Here is an 8,567-nt window from a genome sequence, read left to right as displayed (position 1 = left end):
TCACTACATTTGTCGGACAAGTCGATATTTGCAATAAGAATAGTATTATCTATCATTGTTGTATTTGTCCGACATGTATGTATGGGGAGACACAGTGACGGCATATCGACATGTTTCGGATGGTGGACACTCCAAACGCAGCATGATCTTTATCGGACAAGTTGACCACAATTTTCTAGTTAATTTTATTAAACAAACCTCAAAAAATTAAACGTGTATGTACGAAGAGTCGTAGTGACGTCATACCGACATTTTCAGGATGGTGGACACTCCAAACGCAGCACGATCTTTATCGGACAAGTTGACCACCATTCTCTAGTTAACTTTATTAAACGAATCTGAAAAGATGAAACTTGTATGTACGAAGAGCCATAGTGACGTCATATCGACAATTTCAGGAGTCAAGCATTAAAAAACGCAGAGGCACCAAAATTTGCGCATTCGAAAAGTTTGTCGGACTCATCGTAAGGAAGGCACTCACAAAGTCTTAAATGTATATGTATCAAAAAAAAAATTGTTCGCCGGCCTGGGGACTATAACCCCGAATAGAGTAGTAAGTGTCACGACGAGTGATGGCAGCAGTCATTCTGGTGACAGGTGCCAACTGAATTGTGCATATACTAACCTATTGGCTCGAAATCTAATTCCATCTTACTGATTGTGTGTGATTGTGAATAAAATGGTGAGGAAACCAAATAATGGAACGGTGGACTACACAAGCGTGACTTTATTTTTGAATTCCGGTCGTAACAACGCCCGAGATGCAACGTGACAGCCATGACCGCCGCGAGGCTCCTTCTGACGCTCCCACATCAGAAGTGGGATGCAATCCGAATGCCCACATGTGTTAAGGATTGCCCTGCTACGCGTTCAAAAAAGTGAAAACGCGAAACGTAGAAGCGAAAAAAAATGATGTCTGATACGATACTGCTATCACAAGGAAGAATCCTGTGTGGAAACATCTCGTACTGCAACATAATGTTCATGGAGCTGTCTATGTAGAACAAGAAGGTTGTGAACAGATTGGTTTCGGGAGAATTTTCCACGTGAAGATAAACTTCATGTTTTGCAATCCTTATAGTGCCAAATAATTACCCAATAAAAAAATGGAACGTCAATTATTTACAATGGAATTTTTAGAAGAAGATTTATTAAGGGAATTCAGGGAAGGCTCAAGTATGGTAACCACGGCTATTGTAATGGTATCGGTTTCAATTTTTACAAGTCAAGCTATTTATCGAAGGTATGCTCGCAAATTAACCGATTTTTTTTTCTAATTTTCATGTTTCAACAATGACGGTGATTATTGTGTAATATGGCGACAAAATTACGATCGCGAATGGAGCATCTCAGCAGACTGCGGAGCTTGACGTGTCGTCGTGAGTTCAGAGTGTCGGTGCTCGTGCATCTCCGTAGTGTCTGCGAACGTAAAGCCGCTGTACTGCGCGTCATAGCGATGTGCGCATCGTCATGCGCGTTGAGTGGAAACCCGGTGAGACCGATCCATTTTTGCTTTATGTTGAGGTTGTTTGTCAAACGACATTTATAAACTTGAGAGGCAGTTTCAGTCTCGTTAAAAATTAAAATTAAAACCTCAAGTTAGAATATTTCCGTTTTTGCGTCATTGATTCATTGAATGTGCATCAGACTAGATTTTTGGTAACATTTGGCGCTAAGTTGTACCAATGACGGATACCGGGGTGACTAGGAAAAGACTCGTTTTTTTTTCGTGTGGCACCTAACCGAATTCATATGACGTAACGGCAAGGTGCAAGGCACGCGTCGAGAGTGCGTTGATCCGCATGTAATCTCCACCGGGTTGACAGCGCGGGCGCAGGATCGCGTTACCTTCCATTATACTTACTAATTTGTGGCGAAGGTGGTTTGAGGAAAGGTTTTATGATGTTTTAAAATATTATATTCAAGACATTAGACCTCATAATCAAAAATATTTCTGGTTCAGAATATTTAACACTAGAAGCTTTGCTAGCTCCTGCGTTCACCAGGATATAATAAAATTATCACCTATATTGAGTCATCATCATCATCATCAGCCTATCGCAGTCCACTGCTGGACATAGGCCACTCCAAGTGTGAATATATTTGCTACTAAAACAAAAAAATATAAAAAATGTGAGTGTGCAAACTTACATTACAGATATACGTAGTTCGTTATAAAGCTAACACGCTCGCATAATCGATAATAAAATATGTTGTTATTATAACAAGAGAAAGTACTTAATTTAAATAATTATAACCAATAGATAGGCTATAGATAAAATGTGTTAAAGGCAGGTGCACACACTTGTCACCGACCTAACGACAAAGATTACATACTTTTATTAATTACTGCAGATTATAATACCATTAGTTCTACAAGTAATTAAAATACTAGACTGACAGCGATAAGAACGCTATTTTTTGCTTAATTTATTAATGAGAATATTTTATGACAGATAAATATCAAAGTTTGAAAATTCTTAGAACCAGGTCTTTATTATATGTTTGTTTAAAACTATATTATCTCAATTAGCTTTATTTGTTGATATAAAAAGTCAATGTTGTCACGTAAACGACAACATTGATAATTACTTACGGCTGCGTGCACTTGCAGACAAGAAAATGAAAATGTCAAATCGTGTCATTCGAAAGACTTGTTTAATAAAAAAAATGTGGTTGCTTATGTCGGGAATTTCAACCCCCACAAAATCACAAACCATCTAGCCGATTCTTGCCTTGGCAGATCAATTGATCAGAGCAACACATAAACTATACCAATTGCTTAATATTAGTGTTGAAGAGTGCTAAGGATATTTTCTGTTATTTTGTGTAGTATGTATTGCGGTATAGAAAGGAATTAGATCATTTACCGGTATAAGACTAAAGATTGATTGAATTCACGATTTTCTAAAAAAAAATCCTACCACGGGCCTTACGGTCAGCCGACTGTTTATTCTGCAGTATGCTCGTAGGCTATATAAGTCTATACATTACTGTTGAAAAAAAAATAAAAAACTCATATGAATATCAAAACTTAATTCTCTATTTACCCAACGCCTCAAGCTTACAAAACAAAAGCCTACACCTTACTACAAAAAACAACAGTGACCAGTAACCAGGTCAAAACTGTTAAGGTGGAAGGCACTAAAAGGTGCGTAGGTAGTTCCGCTAGAGGGTCGGAAGTGGGTGCTTTCGATCGACACATAAAACGCCCTGTACAGGTGCTTTCGTCTTTGCCTCGTATTACAAGGATTTTTTAGCTATTTAAAAAGATAGAAGTAGGTTTATTTTTTATTAAAGAGGTTTTAGTTCCATGCAATTTATAAAGTTGTTGGAACTTCATCCATATATTTGCAATGACTTTTGGTATTTTCTCTTATAAACATCTTATAGGTACAAGGGCAGTTGGCAGACAGTACGGTATTGTTATTTTAGGTATACGGGATCTTCAAAATTTACTTGATAGGCTTGATCTATTTTCACCAACAATAATTCAGGAAAGTTTCAGCAGAATCCAACTATTGCCTACTTCAGTATTTTTTTTTGTTAATTTGAAAGTCATGTTTAAAAATAGAACGACTTTGGGCTTGTAATTATTTTTAAAATGTATTGTATTTGTAGCAGGGCAACAAATGAAGTCGTATATCTTTTTTTATTTTGATTTTGGAACACAAGTAAATTGGAACGTTTCAGCTGCTTGTCATTTGTTAGTCATAAAGCCGACTGAGAGGTTTTATTTTAATAGTTAATACAAACTAGTACCTGCGGCTAAAGTAAAAAACTATTAATGCAAGGGTTGGAACATTTTGCAATGTAAATTCATACGTGATTCGAGCTACCTGCCACTTTTAATTACTTGATAACGCTCTAACTTTTAAATGCATAGAAGCTCATAGTAGTTTGCTATTTATGTTGATGAACGCAAGGAGTCTACCCGTTCAGTACTGTTATATTAACACTTTAGACAGTTGGACATCGATCAGTGCAATTGGAAATTAATTTAGCTAGTTAGACTACAGACTTGTTAGAAAGAAAATGGTTAAATAAATGAGCTACTTAACACTGAAAAAAAATACTACGTCTAAAAAAACTATTCACCTTTACTATAATATTCGGTTTTTACTTTATTAGGTTTTTACTTACACAGTACCTGTTACATAACCCAAACAAAATTACAGTACAAAGGCACAGTTTTCCTAGCCCCGTTTATTCTGAAAGTTGTGACATTCCTGTAGGCAGACCCGCATGGTGTAGTATATTGAAATTCTGACAACACACCCAATTAGAATGACAAATAAGTACGTGATGCACCTGAAAATATACTGGTTACCTCTGGTAAATAATATGCTGCAATACTGTATAAATCTAAAAACATAATTAAACTTTTAACATTTTGAAACTTAGACAGACATTCCTTAAAATATGTCGGGTATTTTTTTTGGGTTATTCCAATGAGTATGTATTTTTTTATATTACTTACTTTACTTACCTAGGTGTGTACATGAGATTCTACTAAGTACAGCTCCAAATGGCTTCGAATTTTGAAGCGTGTTTTTGACAGTTCATTTAATGTTAGTTAGTTTGCTAACGGTATTTGCAATAGCGCAAAGTCGAATAATAATTCCAATAAGGTTTCTTAATGGCCAATCTAATTGTAATTAAAATATTACAAATTCTATAAAACGTGTCCGTCCAAGAAAAATATTAATATGATTAATGAAACCTTATTTAATTATTGTAACGACGTACACAGAATTAATGCTCATGTAGGTACATAAAAACAAAATCTTCACATTTTGTATTGTGTATTCCGTCTGTTCAGTAACAAACAGTGCCTCCACTGGAAGTCGACAGCGCTACAAAGTTCGGTGCCAACGTTTTTGTCCATTCATATCGCAATAAACAATTCAGAAATATGACTGCATCATTTCATCAAAATTCCGTCAGTTTTTGTATACCCTGTCACCTGTCTCCAGACCCTCGACCGTCGTCCGTTACTGCCGCCGCGATTACCATACTTTGGCCTCAAAAAAAGATTATTACTCGCCCCCAATACTGAAGTTAATATTCAATACGTTTACACCAAATAATAATTACAGCAGTTCGTCTGCCGAATGCATTAAAGGGTCGTTTTCCTTGTATATATTATAATATTAATGTGCAAGGGAGGGAGCGCGGGCAGGTGCATCCAACGTTATTAAGTTACTGATACTCAATACCCGGACACTTTGTTTATTATTATGAGCCGCGTACGTAAATAACATATTATAAGACGTTATAACTTACGTATGTTCTACGGTGCGTTCGGTTGTCGACGGGTCTTCGCCGGAACATTTGAAATAGGTATTTATTCGTCGCCTCCGCTCAGAGCTGAATTCCGTCTGGGAGTTAATCGTTTCTGTTTAATTTAAATGATCTTTGATCTGTTATCTAATAGGAGTAGTTCCAGGAACTGAATGTTCTGATTCCAGCGTGTCGTGGACCGGGTTCCGTCATCGTTTGTTACACAGTTTAATGATCGACTTTACAATATTAAACATTTTTATGTTTAGCCTTTTTTAGTAACTGTAAAACGATATCAAGAGTAACATCTCAAGTTTCTAGCATCAGTCGTGAAAATAAGTTTTTGAACTCGTTGAAAACATTGGATGTAAAGATTTGCGATCGTCATAAAGATGTATTCACACTCGAGCGAATCAGTGTCTGACCGGTGCTGTGTACAATAGCTCAGTACTTTTTACCAAGATTTAGCATAATCTATTATTATGGTCATTTCGATTTCGTAAATGTTTGAAATTTAGACCACCATAACCACCGCTCATTTGCATGTTTTTTGTAAAATCTTAAGGAACTGCTAAACGGTAAATGCTTAGCTGTTTAAATATTACTCCATCATACAATTTATAAACGGAAGTTATAGTTCCGCGATTAAGATAAATACCTCATTAAGCTACTAGTTAAATTACGTAGTGTTTCAGATACTTGCAGATTAAACTAACTTCTGTAAATAATGTTAACGCGAGTATCTACTTATTCAATTTACTTGTTGATAACAATTTTTATTGAAAATTTAAATAAATGAAACAGTTTTCAGTTGGAAAATATCTTACCTTAACTAAAACTAATGGGAAATGGAAATATTATTGTGACCATTTATTGGTTTTATACCTTTCAGCAGTACCTACATACATACTTGATAATAATTTTGATCCCGGTTGCTTAAAATCTTGAAAGGATAAGACGGAATCCGAATACAAACTGTTGAGTTTGTATTTAAAAGTTTAGATATTTTTGTATTTACATTACCACTATTATCTCTTTCATAAAGAATAACGTCCTGCTGTTTCCATCACAGTGAAACCCAACCTAAACAGCCAATCAGTCAACACCAACCCTACATTCGTTCACCGCGATAATAAAAATCGCTTTGCGTACTTAATTCAAGTTCAATGAAGCGTCACAAAGAATGGCCGGTACAAAATTGAAAAGCAAATCAGACGCGTCGTGACACCGGGGTCAGTGAGATAACGCCGTCTAAGTCCCGGATTGATTCCCGGATCAGGCGGATAGTCGGACCGCTGGAGTGTGTACGATCCCTTACTCACGACCCGGTGATGCGTCTCTAAGGATTTGTGGACTTACGTTTACTTCTTTAAATTCAGAGGCTTTGGTTTATGTTGTTTTTTGTGTGTTGTAAATAAATACTTACAGTGTTTTTATCTTGTAGTCTGATGCTAGTAGTGAATCTCAGAATTAATTATCTTTTTTGAATCCTATAAGCATATATGATCAACTTTTCAGCCGTTGGAAAAAATCTATGATTGTGTAATGTCACATACTTACATACAATGAATTCAGGTCAAGTTATTCCAGGTAACATGTTCATTTGAAAGTATTACTTAAAAATTTCCTTTAACTTTTCAGACTTATAAGATATCCTTTATGTCTTATAAACTTCTTATAAGCTCTCTGATAAACATAATTTCTACTGAATCACAATTCAAATCATTGTAAAGCATATGACCTATCTCATCACAGATCAATTTAGTAAAACAAGCAATTACATGTAGTGCGGCAGTTTGGGAGCTGCGTAGCTATTGTCAAAAGCTTTTTCAGAGTGTTACTCCACGCAGACCCACTCTTCCTTGTGCTGTGGAAACCAGAAACGATACAATGGGCCATTTCAATTTTATCTCTCACAGGCTCTTGCAATTTGTCTAAAATGAATTGCGTTCGCGTTTGTAACCTATTTGGTTAATGTTGCTCCTTAGTCGTGTGAATGTGAGCCTGCTTTTTAATTACAATCATTATCTAGTTCAAAGGCTTACGCATTTTATTGCCTGTCTATTTCGACAGGTTGTGAAACATTTTCATAATGCTGAATAATTTAAACAGTGAAATCGTTACGTTCAGCCGATTGAAATGTTAATAAGCATAAGAGTATAAATTATCAATTTTATTGTACCTGTACGACAAGTATTCGACAATTACACGATATATTACGTGTCATTCAATAAAATTAAACAAATAAATCGTACTGCGCGAACATACCGTGGCACGTTAGCGCTCGTAATTTTGCCAAGTGCGAAGTTCCGTCACATCGGGGGGTACGTCGCATACCGCTTTAGGTGTAAGAGTATTCGTCCAAGTGTCGGCTGTGGAATATTCCGCGGTGTTGCCGTGTGCAATAAATCCCAGGGAGTGATGCCGCGGTTTTTGCCTGGCGACATTTTTTCCCGCGCTAGCGGTGCATTTATCACCACGCTGGACTGGCCGCGCCGGCCCCGTGACTTATGCCCGCTCCACTCCGCACCAAAATGCCGTTTCATTTTTAAAACTACAAACAAGCCACTTCTTGTTTGTTTTGGGAGAGGATGCTATAAGTAACTGTAGGAGTGAAGGAAGATGTCATATTTTTATTTAAATAACTCCTGTCTGTTGGTGTACTGCAGTTTAAAATTACCTGGCTACTATTTTATTATTGTATCATTTACTTTTCAAAGATTAGAAGCCATGTTAGTAATACTTCCTGCCATGTCTTTCATTAAACTGCAACGTATTTCCTATAAACATACCACACAATCAGGTTTACTCTGAACCGTGTAACATCAGGTAACTTCAACGTCTATCAAAAAGAAGTATCAACATGAAATGTATCAAATAATTCATAAGGAAGTGTGCAACAGAAATCTTTACAAATGTCACGTTGAACGATCACGGAGCCACCGATGCATGCACGCTAAGCGTCCGCAAAATATCCGTGCAACTTAAAAAGATCAAAAGCAAACAATAATTGTGTACCAACAAAGGCACCCTTAAAATCCGTCGGAATGAACCGCAAATAAAACCAAGTTATTAAGTAAGGCCTATCGTGGACGGGGAACCATTTTATACGTACTTTTATCCGATGTCCATTCTTCTGAAATGCGATTAAAATTGAATAGGTCCATATGTCGCCGGCATCGGGCCCGTTGCGTCACAATCACACGGGCCGCTGCATTTTCAATTTGCCGCGAGATAACGCGCGACTTTTGGACGACTTTTTCTGCGGAATAGCGGAATTGATC

Source organism: Helicoverpa armigera, chromosome 4, assembly GCF_030705265.1.
Source record: "Helicoverpa armigera isolate CAAS_96S chromosome 4, ASM3070526v1, whole genome shotgun sequence".
Classification (NCBI taxonomy): domain Eukaryota; kingdom Metazoa; phylum Arthropoda; class Insecta; order Lepidoptera; family Noctuidae; genus Helicoverpa; species Helicoverpa armigera.
This window is presented reverse-complemented; position numbering follows the sequence as displayed.